This window comes from Sminthopsis crassicaudata, chromosome X (assembly GCF_048593235.1).
Source record: "Sminthopsis crassicaudata isolate SCR6 chromosome X, ASM4859323v1, whole genome shotgun sequence".
Classification (NCBI taxonomy): Eukaryota; Metazoa; Chordata; class Mammalia; order Dasyuromorphia; family Dasyuridae; genus Sminthopsis; species Sminthopsis crassicaudata.
Genome location: NC_133623.1, coordinates 34,758,402 through 34,773,924, shown reverse-complemented (window position 1 = coordinate 34,773,924; position 15,523 = coordinate 34,758,402). Strand labels below are relative to the sequence as shown.

General features: G+C 42.8%; 1 protein-coding gene across 6 annotated transcripts in view; it reads left to right on the top strand.

Annotated features, from left to right (window-relative positions):
• The first annotated feature begins 255 nt into the window (after nucleotides 1–255).
• Nucleotides 256–15,523, top strand: part of LOC141548371 (uncharacterized) — a 109,126-nt gene continuing 93,858 nt past the window's right edge. For 5 of the 6 annotated variants that reach the window (XM_074277232.1, XM_074277231.1, XM_074277230.1 and 2 more), the window contains exon 1: nucleotides 256–425. The gene's annotated coding sequence lies outside the window, so the exon portion shown is untranslated. The remainder of the gene's footprint in view (nucleotides 426–15,523) is intronic. The other variant, XM_074277227.1, reaches the window with a different exon arrangement.

Sequence of the window (15,523 nt, the reverse complement as noted above, 5' to 3'; positions counted from 1 at the left end):
GATCAGCTTCAGAGGGGCTCGTTACCAGAAGGTTGGCCACCAGGCGACGCTTTTTGCTGTTTTCCTGGGGGCAGAGCAAATCACAAAACTGTCAGCTAAGCCATGGAGGGAGTGGTGATTGGCTTCCAGGGAGGGGGTGCCCACATCAGGGAAGTATAGCAGATCATCCGAGGGATCGAAGGGTGTTTGTCTCTGCTGCTCCTTCCTGTTTCCATGGGAATCTGGAGGGGGAGGGCGGTTCTCTGCTTACGGCATTTGCAGGCAGAGCCTTGTGTCTTCATGGAGGAAGTAGAAGGAAGGAAGGAAGTGGGAAGAAAGGAATTGCTAGGAGGGGAAGGCATGGTGTTGGCACGTGACCATCCAAAGCAAGCTCATTCAGCAGGAATCGTCCCACTTTGGGGCTCTGCCTAGTAGAAGCCTTGCAGGTGAAATGACTTTTTTTCTTTAAACTGATTGGTAAAAAAGGGTCCCTTGAGTCCCAAACAAAAGAGCCCTTAAAACTGGGAAAGGAATAAGGTCGTTAGGCAATGCTCCTGCCTCCATGCAGCTTTAGCCTGTTCAATAATGCAGATCCCAGTCATCCAGCTACCCTGCTAATTTGTTCACCTTTGAATCTCTTGGGAAGGAGGAGCGGGGCCTTTGGCTGGAATTCCCAGGCGACTTTCTTGGCTGCCTTGCTGTAACTTTAGAAGCAGCAGGCATGGCTGGGGCATGTGCCCATGCCATACCTAACAATTCCATAGGTGATCTAATATCCATGTCATTTCCACACGAGTGTGTTCTTTTTTTTAGATCTTGGGGGAAAAAAAAATTATGTTCTCTTTTATTTGGGACTAATGCATTGTGTCTGGTCAGTGCTGAAATTGACTAAATGTTTGTAAGGTGTTGTTTGTTCACCTATTTATCTTGTTTATAAATGGCAATGAACTAGCTTATTTCTATTGCATCAAAAGCAGCGTGGTGGCTTGTGTGAGCACATTAATTATTTAGCCTTTATCTAAAGCGGGGGGAAATGCAGCTTGTTCCCTAAAGGTGCAGGAGCTGCTAAGAAGGAATCTATTTCCAACTAAATGAATGTTATCTGTGTTTCCTGGAGGCCAGAGCTGTCGCTCTTGCTTTTCTGCTTGATTTGCTTTGAGCTCTGCTGAAGCAGCTCTCTTTATGTGGGCTTTTGCAGAGGATGTGTAGTCCTCTGCCTATGCGTACTGCGTGGCAAAATGGTTTCTTGTTTCGGGGAGTCAAGGTTCTGAATTTACATCCCGGCTACAGAGATGCAACCGGTATTGGTCACGCGGGGCTTAGCTCTGGGGTGCCACAGCTAAGAGGCGTGTGCTCTTTCTGGGGAGGGAGGGATCTGCAGTTTCTCGTCTGTGCTGATTTGTGCTCCCTTGCTTTGCCTCCCAGACCTGAACCGGCAGGGACCACTTTGAGGTGTAACTGTCCTCTTAACCCCCCCCCCCCCCGTCCCCCCCCCCCCCCCCCCGGGCCTCTGTAGCTTCCTGCTCTTTCTTCCCCCTGGGCCTCCAAAGTGGCATAGGTGGTCCCACCCTTATGTGACTACCTTTACAGACAGATTATCCTGTGTGCTATGACCTAACGTACTTCTCCCTCCTGCCCCTCACCACGCACACATAAGACTGTTTGTCCCTGTTGAAAATATTTCTATTTATGGCTCTGCCCAATCATGCTGCTTAATAATAGTGTGATGTTGGACCTGTCACCCTCTCCGGGCCTCCTTTTCCTCATGGATAAAATAAGAAGAGTTGACAAGATAACATCTACTTTCCCTTTCATCTCTAAATCTCTAATCCTATGATTTCCCTGCGAAAAGGCCTCTGTGTTCATTTCCTTCAGATGATGTTTACAAAGATGGTATTGGTCTGTTACTTTCAGGAACCCCCATGGGTAAAATGTAGGCATTGATTAAGGTTCTGGTTGTATCGTCTGGAAAGTGGTTCTTGGCCCGTCCATTGCCCGTGTCAGAATAAAATCGCATTCCTGACAGGGGTCATCCTCCAACACTACTTTGAGAGTCAGAGATATAGATCTGGGCAGTCTTGGTGTAGTAGAGTGTCACATGAGGAATCAGAACACCTGACAAACATGTTCCTTGCTCTCACTGAAAGCCTAGCCACTTATCCTTCTCTGGACCTCATAAATTTGAGAACTTGGAGGGTACTTGCAGGTCGTCCAATGTGATTTCCTTGTTTTAATTTTATTTTATTTGTGTGGCAACCAGGGTTAAGTGACTTGCCCAGAGTCTCGCAGCTAATAATAAGTGTGAAGTCTCGGAGGTTGGATTTGAACTCATGTCCTGTTGCCTCCAGGGCAGGTGCTACCCCAACCCCTTTATTTTATAAAAAAGGAAACTCTAGCCCAGTGAGGTCAACTCACACTTGGCTTATAATTTCGTCCTCTGTAAAGGACAGTTGAATAAGATAAGATCCTTTTGGAGCTGATTTCCAGTCATTTATTTGAGAAACTTTATGGGATTATAAGATTGTAGATTTAGAGCTGAAGGAAATTTAGCAGCCAACTACTCTCACTCCTGTTTTTTTTCAAATGAGGAAAATGAGAGCTGGAGACATTAAATAATTTGCCAAAGGTCACAGAGGTCATAAACGGTAAAGATGGGACCTGAAGCTGTGCCCTCTGTGACCAAATCCAATGTTCATTCCACTGTGTGAGTGCATCAAAGATCCAGCTAAAATTGAACCTTTGTGCCACTGCTCTGGCTCAATAAGGCCACACATATTGAATCTCAGAGTCCCATGTCACCTAGAGCCTAGAGATGAAGGTCTGTTCAGTAGGCAGAGTGCTGCCTGAGGTATAAGGGGAGTTTAAAAATTTGATGAAACTTGGGTCCTGCCTTATTGGAGCTCAATCTAGTTAGGGAGTCAGAGGGACATAGCTAAAACAGCCTGGAGAGGTCATTTAGTTCATCCACTTAATTTCACAACTTAGAAGACTGAAGCCTAGAAAGCTGGGGCTTGCCCACGCTCACAGTGCTAGTAAGTGGCAGAAGTAGCATTTGGACCTAGATTCCATGATTCCTAGTTTGACTTCATTCCAAAGCCACATACTGTCTTGGGTGGATAAGACCTGCTCTTACACTAGGACATAAGGACTTAAAGACGTCCAAAGCAGAGTTTTCTTTGAGACCCAACTGGGAAGGCCATTCTTCTCTTGGGGGGAGGTGGAGGGAGCCAGGAAAGAAGTGGCATTTCTGTTGGTGTTGGAAGGATGGAGAAGAACTCAAGGATTAAAGGGGGGAGGAAGCAAAGGCATTTGAAGCAAAGACAACCACATGAGCAAAAACCTGGACAGAGGAGAATACGGAGCTTTTGCAGAGAGGGAAAAGAGTGAAACTAGAGTAGTTTTTATGAAATCATAGAATACATGGAAGAGGATGATTTGAAATAAGATTCTAGAATTTTAATGAGTGGAAATTAGTTGAGAAACCGTTTAAAATTTTGAAGTCACAGAATGGTTGCTAATGTGTATTGGTAGAGGGACTATCCTCCCTGGGAATTCTTTATTCCAATGAAACTCCAGGGCCAAGAAAAAAAGGCAATTTCACTTCTTCTCCAGCCCCACCCCTTTCCCTCCAATCTTTCTTTGGAATACCTGTTTGATTTCCTATTTTCCACTTTGCTTTGTGAATGCTAATATAGTCTGTGTCTAATCAGTGGCAAGATTATCCAGACTGAAAAGTTATAATCTTTGTCACAGAATCATAACCTTGAAAGAGACCTTGGAGATCATTTCATCTAGCCCCCTCATTTAATTTTTTTAATAATAGTTTTTTTTTACTTTCAAAATACATGCAATTTTTTCAACATTCACCCTTGTAAAACCTTGTTTTCCAAATTTTTTTCTCTTCCTTCCTCCACCCCCTTCCTCTAGACACCAAGTAATCCAGTATATATTAAATATGTGCAATTCTTCTAAATATGTTTTCACAATTATCAAGCTGTACAAGAAAAATCAGATTAAAAAAGGAAAAAAAATGAGAAGAAAAACAAAGCAGGCAAAGTACAACAAAGGTGAAAATCCTATGCTTTGATCTACATTCAGTCCCTACAGTCCTCTCTGAATGCAGATGGCTCCCTACATCATGTCTGTTAGAGTTGAAAGAGTCAAGTCTGTGAGAGTCTATCATTGTATAATCTTCTTGTTGCTGTGTATAATGTTCTCTTGGTTCTGCTCACTTCACTCAGCATCAGTTCATGTCAGTCTCTCCAGACCTTTCTGAAATCATCCCGCTGATAGTTTCCTATAGAGCAATAATATTCCATCAAAGTCATATACCATAACTTACTCAGCCGTTCTCCAACTGATGGACATCCTCTTGTTTCCCAGTTCCTTGCCACTATGAAAGGTAGGCTCCTCATTTTAGAGATGATGATTTCACAAGCTAGATAAGTCCAAGGTCACCCAAAGTAGCAAGTATGTGAGTTAGAATTCAGAGCCGGGTCATCTGATTAACAATCCCAGCAGCTTTTCTTCTGTACCACATTGTGATCTTTGGTCTTGACTCGGGATGTATGCTGATGTCTGTGACCTGTGAATAAGTAACTGGGTCCATTTGAGACAAGTCACAAAATGATGAGTCAGGATAACTGAGTATTGTGGCCTGCCCAGCTCTCTTACTTAAATCCAATTTGTGTGCAACTCAAGATGTCACCCTCATGAGGTCAGTGGTCCTCTTTGAGAAAAAAGGTTGAACAACAATTTCTCCATTTAAAAAGAATTATCTATTTAGTTCCTATGCCGTTGATTGATTCTTCAGAGTTAATGTATAAAATTAAAATGTATAAAAATTAACCTCAACCCCAATAATGAAAGGACAGTTAGGTGGCAGAGAGTACTGAGCCTGAAGTCAGGAAGACCCAAGTTTAAATCCAGCTTCAGATACTTACTAAAGCTGGCTGATCTGGGTAAGTCACTTCATCCTCTTTTCCTCAGTGTTCTCACCTATAAGTAAGATGAAAAAAAAATGGGAAATCACTCCACTATCTTTGCCAAGAAAACTCCAAATGGAGTCACATAGTTGCACATGATGGACACAACTGAACAACCAATAATAAAGTATAGCCCATGACTCCTAAGAGGGAAAAAAAAAAAGTCCTTAACACTTCCTGGCTGTGTGACCCTGGGCAAGTCACTTAACCCCAATTGCCTCAGGGAAAAAAAATCCTCCGGAACCTTCTGTATTGAAGGATAAAAGTTTAATTTCCAGAATTTAGAAAATAAAGGAAAATGCATATCAATAAAATGCCCTCCCTGAGATAAGGCAAATATATAATTAATTTTTTCTGGAGCTCTGAGGCTCTATGCCCAAAGACCAGATGGGTCAAGAGAGGTCTATAAAGTCAAGTGGTACATTTCATGTGATGTTAGTCTTCAGTTTTTCTGCAATTGGCCATCTCAAACACCATGGGTCTGTCACATATTTCTGTACTAGGTGTAATGAAGGAGTCAAAAAAAGTGCACGAATCATGTCCAAGAATTTGGTCTAATTGGGAAGATGACATATCCTTAAGGCATTTAAATCAAAGCTGAATGAAATGCCTACTGTGTGCAAACCTCTGTCCTTAACACTTAAGATCAGAGTTACAGGTCACTGCCCGAAGTCCTGAGGGTTTATGCGGAGGGTGGCTAGCAAGATCCAGGGCTCCTTTGAGTGCATTGGAAGGTCAGAGAGTAGCATGTGGGAATATATGTAGGCCCATGGAGTCTTAGGAGGTAGTGGCTGAGCAGGTGCTCATCTTCCATCTTACCTGGTTTATAACTGGTGACTCCTTGATCATTCAAATGGTGTGAAGATATGTCTACTCAAAAGAGTGGATGTGGAAGCCTGGCTCATCACCATTAATAAATGGAGGAGGATAAAAAAATAATTTAATTAAAAAAATAAAAATAAATGGAGGAGGGTGAAGAAGTTACATCAGACCTAAACTAGGCCTAGTACCTCAAAAGGTAGAGTAAAAAGCATCTTTGAGGAATTGGGAGAGAATTACATTAAAGTATGGATTTGTGTGGGGAAAGAGCAGGCTAACAAAGTCTTATTGGGATGGAGCTCAAATTATAGTGCAAGAGATGATAGGGAATAAGAAGATGCCAATGATTTGGTTACATATGCACTTTGGGATTTTGGATTTTTAACATCATAATCATACCTTAGAGATAATCTGTTTTGCAGATGAAGTAGCTATAGTTCAGAGAGTTTATTGGCTCAAGATCACAGTTAGTGAGTGATCTTGACTTGGAATCCAGGTCTCCTTATTTTTGGGATGATACTGAAACAGGTCAGCTTTCTCATCTAAACAAAGAATATTTGAGGAGCTTACAAGCCAGTGTGGTCTTTCCTGTATCTATTAGAGAATCACTCATTAAGAGCTGATAGAAACCCAAGAGGGCATCCCACCCACCTGCCTCATTTTATAGATGAGGAAAATAGAGCCCAGACAAATGAAATGAAATGTACAAGACCATAAAGGAGGAAATAACAAAGGCAAGTCTGAAACCCAAATTCCCTTCTTGAGTCACATGTGGCCTCTCATAGTGTGTGGGTTGGTTTCTGTATATCTCACACACAGAATCTTTTACAAACTGATCAAACTCCAAATTCAAAACTTGTTGCCATCTCAATATTTTTGGTCTTTTTTTGGTGGGGGGAGGGGCGGGGGGAGCGATCAGAGTTAAGTAACTTGCCCAGAGTTACGCAGCTAGTGAATATCAGGTCATATTTGAACCCCGGTCCGCCTGACTTCAGGGCCAGCACTCTATCCTTTGTCCCGTAACTGCTTCACTTCAAAATATTGTGAAAGAACATGGTTCTATCACTAGTCATGCCATTACTAGGTTGACTTGGGTCTTAGACAAACTTCTTAGCCTATCTCAATGTCCTCATATGTAAAAAGAGACTTAATAATGCCTGTCCTAGCTAGATCATAGGGTTAACATGGTGTTTGGTTAGTAGAATAAGAGAGTGGTATACATACATACATATATATATATATATACATATATATATATATATATGTATATATATGATTTTCTCCTCATCATCAACATATGGCCCAAATTGACTGCTGAATTCATTGTCATGCTTTGAGTTACAGTTTGTTCCCTGACACAGTAGTCCTAGAAAAAGAGCATCAACATAGTGGAGGGGAGGTGGCATGAGCATCTCCCAGAAGCAATTGCAAATTGGACCTGTGGCACTCTATATGGATGCTGCCCTGGAAGGGTGACACTATGACAAGGACTCCCAGGAACAACTGGGCAAGGCTAGCCGAAGGAGAGGGAGAGAGAATGGGAGGGGAAAAGAGATGGAGGGGGAAAAAGGAGGAGGGGAAAAGGGATGGAGGAAGAAAAAGGAGGAGGAGAAAGTAAAGAGAGATAAAGGGAAGCAGGGAGTGTGAGAGAAGATGGAAGAAAGGAAGGAAGGAAGGAAAACTAAGCTATAGCAGTTTTGATCTCTAATACACCTAAGTGCTAACTATCTTTGAACACCTGGATTTTTGATATATCTCATGGGTTAGGTGAGACATGTACATAAATTAAACTATAAAATCATTAGAAGGGAAAGAAGCTCTATGTTATCATTCCTAGAAATAAGCCAGTCAGTTGAAATTGGATTTATTGCTTGTCAAAGTACCATCTGAAAGTATTAAAGCTCTTGTTGAAGATTAACGACTTGTCATCCAGGCAGGCAAGCCGTCTAGGCGTTATCCTCAACTCCTTGTTCTCTCTCAGCCCTATATCCAATCATTTGCAGAGTCCTGTGATTTTGGTCTTCATGACATCTCTGCTTTCTTCCTCCTTCTCACTCCTCTGCCATTGCTGGTACAGGCCCTTCTCACCTCACAACCTCACAACAGCAATGGCCGCTGATTGGTACCCCAGCCTCAAATCTCTCTCTACTCCACCCTTCAATCATGTGCCAAAGTGATTTTCCTCAAGAACGAATGACATGGGGATAGAAGAAAGGATAAAATTTCAGTGCTCTGGTTTATTAATGAACAGTGACCTACCTAGAGTCACAGGGTAGTTGGGGTCAAAGGTAATTGGAATTCAGATGCCTTCTCATTTCTTTTTCACTTTGGAAGATCTCTTAAAGTGGCATTTCTTAATTTGTGGTTTATAGATAAATTTTAGTAGGGGGTCCATGAAGGAGGATGTGAAAAATTACATTTCTATTTTCAGTAAGAGTTTCACTAAAATTGAGCATTTCCTTCAATTCTTTGAAAAGAACTTTGCTAGATTGCCAAAGGGTGTGTGGAATTGCTTGTCTTTAACAATTAGTGAAACTTTCCTATATTGGTTCAAAACAAAGGGGGGGGGGGAGATGTGATTCAAAGTTAATATTCACATTTCAGATTCCCATTCTCTTCACATTTGGACTTTGTACACTTTGTGTTTTGTTCCTGAAGAAGGACCAGCCTGCTTCATCAGTCCCAGCTCACTGCTTGCATCTCCTCTTTGCTTTGCAGACCTGTTGAAGGGGTTGAAGATAATAACTTTGTCCTTCCAGCCCAGTGGAGGCAGGAATGGAGGGAGGAAAGAGGCATCTTGGTGAGGATACAGGAATAACTGTACTTTCTTTTATAATGATTCTCTCAATCTGCCCTGAAAAGGACAGCACATGTTCATTTTAGAATATGTTGGCAGTAGATAAATCAGTGTAGGAAAATCTATGGCAAAGAAATACTTTTTTTGATCTGAATATAGCTTATACTTTTCCTCCTGCAAATTTGTCTTATATGAAACCTGAAAGTGGTCTATGAATATATAAACCAATATGTTTATATTGGAAGAAGACCCCTGAGAGTTCCTTGTTTGTTTGTTTGTTTTGACAAGATAATAGAGGCCAATTGTTGCTTCAATTCTTTCCTAGCCTTAATTAACGCTGATTGGGCATTGCCTTGTCAAACTGGGACCTGGTAAAGGCCAAGAGTTTCCCATTGCACTCAAGGCCATCTTCAGTTGTCCTGATCTCTATCTGGTCACTGGATCCAGATATCTCTGGAGGGAAAAGTGAGACAGGTGACCTTGCACAGACCCCCCCCCCCCCCACTTAAGTCCAATTCACTTTAAGCCATGTTATCACATTTCTAATGCCATGGTCCTCTTAAGAGGGAAGGACAAATAACACTCACTCCCTGTGTCTCCATGTCTGTCTCTGTGTCTATGTGTATGTGTGTCTGTCTCCCTCCATGTCTGTGTCTCTCTCCCTCCATAACTCCATGTCTGTGTATCTCTGTGTCTGTTTACCTCCTTGTTTCTGTGTCTGTCTCCCTCCATGTCTCCGTGTCTCTCTCCCTCTGTGTCTGTCTCCAAGTCTGTCCCTGTGTGTCTGTGTCCCTGTGTCTCCATGTCCATCCTTTTCTTTGTTCTTCTTGGATACTTTTACTTTAAGGAGAGTTTGTCTCCTGCATTCTCACACACACACAAAAGGTGGGAAGGGGCAATAAATAGCTGAAGTGAGGCCATGAAGGGACCGTGAAGGGTCTTGGGTTCATCCCACATGAGTAGCTGTTGAAGGCACCGAGAATGGCTTACCAGGAGAATGGAAGGATCAAGGAGAACATAATTGTGTCTGCATTTGTTAGGCTTTAGGATTTTTTTTTCTGTTTTCATTAGTGCAGAGACCTCCTCACAAGGAAAGTCCCCCTACTAAACCAAAATTGACAGTTTGATCTGCAAGTTAGTGTTTTCCAGAGTTCTTTGGGGGCCCCAATGGTCTGTTTTGCCCAAGGCCATAGGGCCTGTGGCGTGTGTGAGAGGAGGGACCAGAGGCCAGATTGGCCTGATTCCAAGGCTAACTCGTTCTCCATTCTACTGTGATGGATGATCAGAAAGAAAAGGGAATGATATGTGTGCTTTCTTTCCCCCACTTCCCCTATGATGTATTTCTAGAACTCCTCTGCCTTTTGCAAAATGCAGTGAATGTTGGCCATTGTCTCTATTTCTAAAGTGCAGCAAGTGCAGCGCTATTTTCTAGACTGTGGAGACACAAAGCAAAAGCAAACGTTTTTTCTTGCCCTCAGGTAGGATGCATTCTAATGAATGAGACTGTATATACATACTTTGTTACTACATACCAATTTATCAAACCAAAGAAAATACAGAGTAGATAGAAGATAGATTTAGCAGCTTCAGGAGCTAGAAAGGCTACCAGCAGGAGGCTGGACTTTGTGGTTTTGGTGGTGGTCCTTCCTTCTCCAGGTGAGAGAACTTGATCTGAGTCTTAAGAGAATAGAGGGATTTTAAGATTCGGATGTTAAGAGGGAGAAGATTCTGGGCAATGGGGGACAACCAGTGCAAAGACAGGAAATTTTGGAGGGGAGTAATCTGGAAAGGCTGTAAACTAAGGAAGGGACCTGTTAATCAAAAATTTAAATTTCAAACTAACTGGTACAAGCAGTCACTAGAATTGATTGAGTTTGGGGGTGGGGAGTGATGGTCAAATCAGACTTCTGCTTTCCGAAGGTCACTTTGTAAGCTGATTGGAAGATGGATTTGAGTGAGAAGACTTGGGCTGGGTACAGAAGTAGAAGACTTATAAAAATAACTCTGGTGTCATTTGATGAGGACTCAGACTATCACAATAACTATGGAAATGGAGAACAGAAACAAACAACAAACTTTGGAAACTGATGTAATTTGGGGGGCAAACAACAAAAAGAAACTTGAGGTGGACACTGAGGCTGTGAATTTAGCTGATAGGAAAGATGGGGTTGCCCTTCATAGTCAAAAATAATTTTGGAAGAGCGGTGGATTTGGGAGCAAAGATGATGAGTATGGTTTGGGACATTGGAAATTTGAGATTTCTCCAGGACATGTGGTTGGAAATAGCCACTAAGGAATTGATCATTTGGAACTGGAGCTCTGGACAGTGTTTAGGGCTGGATAAATAGATCAGAAAATCATCTGTATAAAGATGATAATTGAAACCATGAGAGCTAATAGGCTGATAAGCAAGAGAGCAGAGAGAAAAAAGAGAGAAGAGAATCCAGGCCAGAGCCTTAGGAGATCCACTTATAGCTGATTAAGGAGTTATTGGAAATGTAGAAAATCAAGAGAAAACAGTCTGCTCAAAACCCCAAGACTAGAGAAGGCATTCTACACTGAGAAATCTAGAAATAGCACACGAAGCATGAGGACTGAGAAGAGATCACTAAGATGGAGAAATAAAGAGTTCATGGGTAGAGAGCAGTTAGAGTTGGAAGCTAGACTAGAGAGGATTTCAAAGTGAGGAGAGGACCTAGAGGCACCAAATGGAGAAGGCTTCTTTTCAAGGAATTCAGCTGAGAAGGGAAGGAGAGATAAGAGTTCCTGGTGAGCTCCTTAGCATCTGAAGAGGGCTGGTTTTTAAGGCAGGAGGAACTTGCAGGGGTGCTACCAGAGCATAGGAAGAAATGTTTGGGGAAAATGGCAGGCGGGAGAAGAGGAAAGAAGGGAAAGATCTCAGGAAAGACCTTCAAATGTTTTGAGTGAAGCGTGAGGTGAATCGCCCAGCTGAGCTAGTGAGAGGAAGGGGCGACTTGGGAATCTTGAAGAAACAAGAGTGGCCGTAGTGAGTAGTGCGCTTAGCTGTGAATTCTGGAGAAGGACGCCTCCTGTGTGCAGCTTGGATCTGAAGTGGCCCTAGTCAGCACAGCTCTGGCATGTCCTCCCAAAGGCCCAATTCAGGGTTAAGGTTTGGCAAGTCTGCACTGGGATGGGGTTGGGGAGGGGTCAGGCAATTCGAGAGGAGAGGATAGCCTAGAGTTGCATGGGCTGAGCGTCCATGGGGAGTGCAGCCAGAGCAGAGATGAGGGCCTGGGATGGTGCTGACAGGCAGAAAAATTCAAGGGCAAAGAGGTTTAGGAGAAGGTTAGGATGAGGAGAGAAGGAAAAATAACATTTTGCGTTTTATGATAGAATTTTGGAGTTTCTGAGTGTGGAAATGAAACACTTGTGGATGATGCGAGATCCAAGTTGTGACTGTATAAGGATGGATCACAGGGATTGACTAGATGGAACTTCTCTATTTAAATCCCCTAGAATTAGGAAAAAGAGTTGGTCTTAGAGTGAGACTGTGAGCCAGGCGCTGAAATGAGAGCAAGGGAGACAAAACGGAAGCAGAGCAGCACGCAAAAGAAAGTTTCTAGGATTTCAAATCCAAGGACCTGAATTTGAATCCTGGCTCGGTCACTTAGTACTTGTGTGACTTTGGACACTTTCCCTCCCCTCTTAGGTTCTCAGTTTGCTTCTCTGTCAAACGAAGATCACATTCAATCAGGGGTGCTTAAGGGGTGTGTGTGTGACCCATCCCTTCAGCAGTCCCCTGAAGTCTGTGGATCCGTTTTCATCATAATAGTTTTAAATGCTTAAGATAATAATATACATGTGTTTATCTGTGTGTGTGATTATCAAAGGAAATCACTTGTATTGAAATAAGGTTAACAGAACATATAAAAAACCAAGTTCAGAGGCTCCAGGTTAAGAACTCCTGGACAGGATGATGTCTAAGTAATTATCCAGTTTGGCCCCCCTTTCCCCAACCCCCCCCCAGACCCTTTGGATTTTTGTGTCTTGAAGGGGTAGGAAGGAACGGTTTTCTCTTTCTGTTTGATTGCCTAAGAGCTCCTTTTCTCATCCTCTGCTAGAGCCTGGAGGTCTGAAGGACCTTTTTGTTTTGGCCCATCTTCCCCTAAGCTTCCCTTCCTCCTCTTTCTGGTGGTGGATTACCTTTCCCCTTTTGAGAGGCTGCAAATAGGATAGCCCGGGAAGGCCCTGGCATTGCTGGAAACTCTGTCAAGTGGTTAGGCATTCTCAGAACTTGCTAGCCCTTCTTTGCTCGCACCTGGGTGAATTCAGCCCACCAGCCTGTATTCACCAAAAGGGCATCTCTCCTCCTCAGCCCTTAATAGCCAGCAAGCATGGGTGTTTTTATCTTCCAGTTGTGACCTTGCAGCTGAAGACCCAATTGATTCTAGTCTCTTGAGGTTGGGCTATCCCAGAAGGCAATGAAACACTTGCACAGAATCCCCCTTTGGGAGGTAGGAATTGAGAACAGTGTCCAGGTTGCCCTGGGAGACTCTTCCTATTTGGAATCTGTCCAGCCCACAAAAAGGGAGTTCTCTTGGCCTGATATTCGACCAAAGCAGTAATAGGTGAGTAGAACGTGGGGGCGATTTGGATGGTGGGAGTCAGTCTTTAATTGAGGGTCTAAAAGAACTAGGATGATTGTCATGGAAACCGGGGGAGCTCAATCTTCAAAGGCAGCAAATGCCAGGAGTATAGTGTCTGAGCTCTAAGAGGGATGTGGCTGTAGCTCATTAACCTCTCTACCTGGGAATCTGGGAAGGAAAATGGCCCGAGGGGTCTTGGGGAGGAGCACCGATGACCCAATCTAGGGTACCCCACCAGAAAACATTGCAGCTTGGATCATTTACTTTACCAAAAGCCTCAGGCACAAAAAGAGATTGTATAATAAAGGCACACCCCCAGAGAAAGGCAAAGGACTCTGCTGGTGAGCAGGTGAAATTGTGGGAAAAGGAAAGCTCTCTAAAACTGCAGAAATCAGAAATAGGGAGAGGAAGACAAAGCACAATCACTATGCTTTTTTTTTTTTTCTTCCGGAAGTGTGTCTGATAGATGTCTGTGACTTAAGGATTGGTGCTGAGGGAAACAGGGAGGCGACTCATTTGAAGTAATGGGCCAATTATGGGGGCTAGCTATTAAGACAAAAGAAAATAATTAGAGGCAGAAAAGGCAGTGGAAGATAGAGAACAGACTGAGGGACACAGAAAGGGGCCGTATCGAAGCCACTGAGATGGAAAGCTGGTAAAGAATAGATGGGATCCCAGCACTCATGGTAAGAGAAATGAAAAGACAAACAGAATGGGAGTTTGGTGTGGACCCCTCATTTTGAGAGGGCAGGATGAGAAACTTGAAAAGCATTGGCCCATTTTGAAATGGTTAGAAATGATGGGGAAGGGTTTCAGATCCCCAGAGGCCAGAATTCGTGTGTGATGAGCTAGCATGAGAGGCCCTGGGCTTGAATCTTGGCTCTGGCACTGAATGAATACTGTGTATCCTTTGTTAAAGCAGTGAACCTTTTTGGGCCTCAGTTTCCTCATCTATACAATGAAAGAGTTGAACTCGATGTTACAAAGTTGTTCCCTTCCAGTTCTAAGACTAAGGCTAGGATTCAACAGAAACAACTGGTCCAGTGCATTAAGCAGGAAATATTCTAGTCTTCTTCCTTCTTTCTTTTCCCTTTTTCAAATCAGTATTTTACCAGTCATCACCACAAAGAAATACTGCCATTTACAGAGAACAAAAAGGAGGATTTTATGTGAGCCTATCCACTTAAATCGTGTACACTGAGTTGTTGTTGTTGTTGTTGTTGTTGTTGTTGTTGTTTTTTAAAGTATAAATTAAATTGAACAAAATTGTCCTCTTTGGGTCCCTTCCCTAATTTCCTTGTATTTTCTCCTGTTTAAAAAAAAAAAATTTTTTTTTGATGCTTCCCTTCCCCCTGCCATGGCTACCTTTTAACTTGCCCTTTCCTGTTTTCCCCAAAATAGAAACCCTTCCTTAGTCTAACAAGTAAAATCCAGCAAATCACATCAGTACATTGGCTGTGCCTGAAAATGTATTTCTCATCTGAACCTCTGATGCATTACACTTCTGCCAGGGGGCCGGAAGCCTGAGTCATCTTCACTTATCTGAGCTGGAGAGATTAGTCACTGCTTTGATCAGAGTCCGGAAGGAAGTCTTTCTGAGTTGTTTTCTTTTCTGTTACTGTGGTCTTTGTGTTCTGGTTCTACTCATTTCACTCTGCATCACTGCATGCAAGTTTTCCCAAGTTTCTCTGACTATGTCATACTTGTCATTTCTTATGATACAGTTTTATTCTATTACATTCATAAACCCCAGTTTGAGCCATTCTTCAACTGAAGGACATTTCCAGTTTTCCTTACCCCAAAAAGTGCTACTATATAAATATGATTGACAACACGAGTCCCCTTTTTCTTCAGCAAATCCCTAGCTTGTGATACTGCTGTTCAAAGGGTATGGACGGTTTAATCATTTTAGAGTCCTTGTTCTAAATTATTCCAGAATGGTTGGACCAATGTATTGCCCGACCAGCATCTGTGTTGGTGAATGTCCTCCACAGCCTCTCTAACACTTGTCATGTTTCTCTTCACCCAGCTGAAGAGTGTGAAGTGGAACCTAATGCTTGTTTAATTTGCATTTCACTGAATTTAGTGATTTGAACAATTTCCCCCCAAGGGTACTGTCTTTACAATTGCAAAGTGATTCATTAGAATGGAAAAATAGTAATGGGTGGAGGGCAAGTCTTTTGCTTCTCTGGGCCTTTTGGCCTCTTGGCATTTCTTTGAGGTAGGTGCTTAGGAAAGGGAGGGTACCTTTTGAGAAATCTACAGCTGGCATCCGAGGTAGATTTCGAACTCGGGTCTTCTGACCCTAGAACAGTACTTTCTATACCCTTCCTATG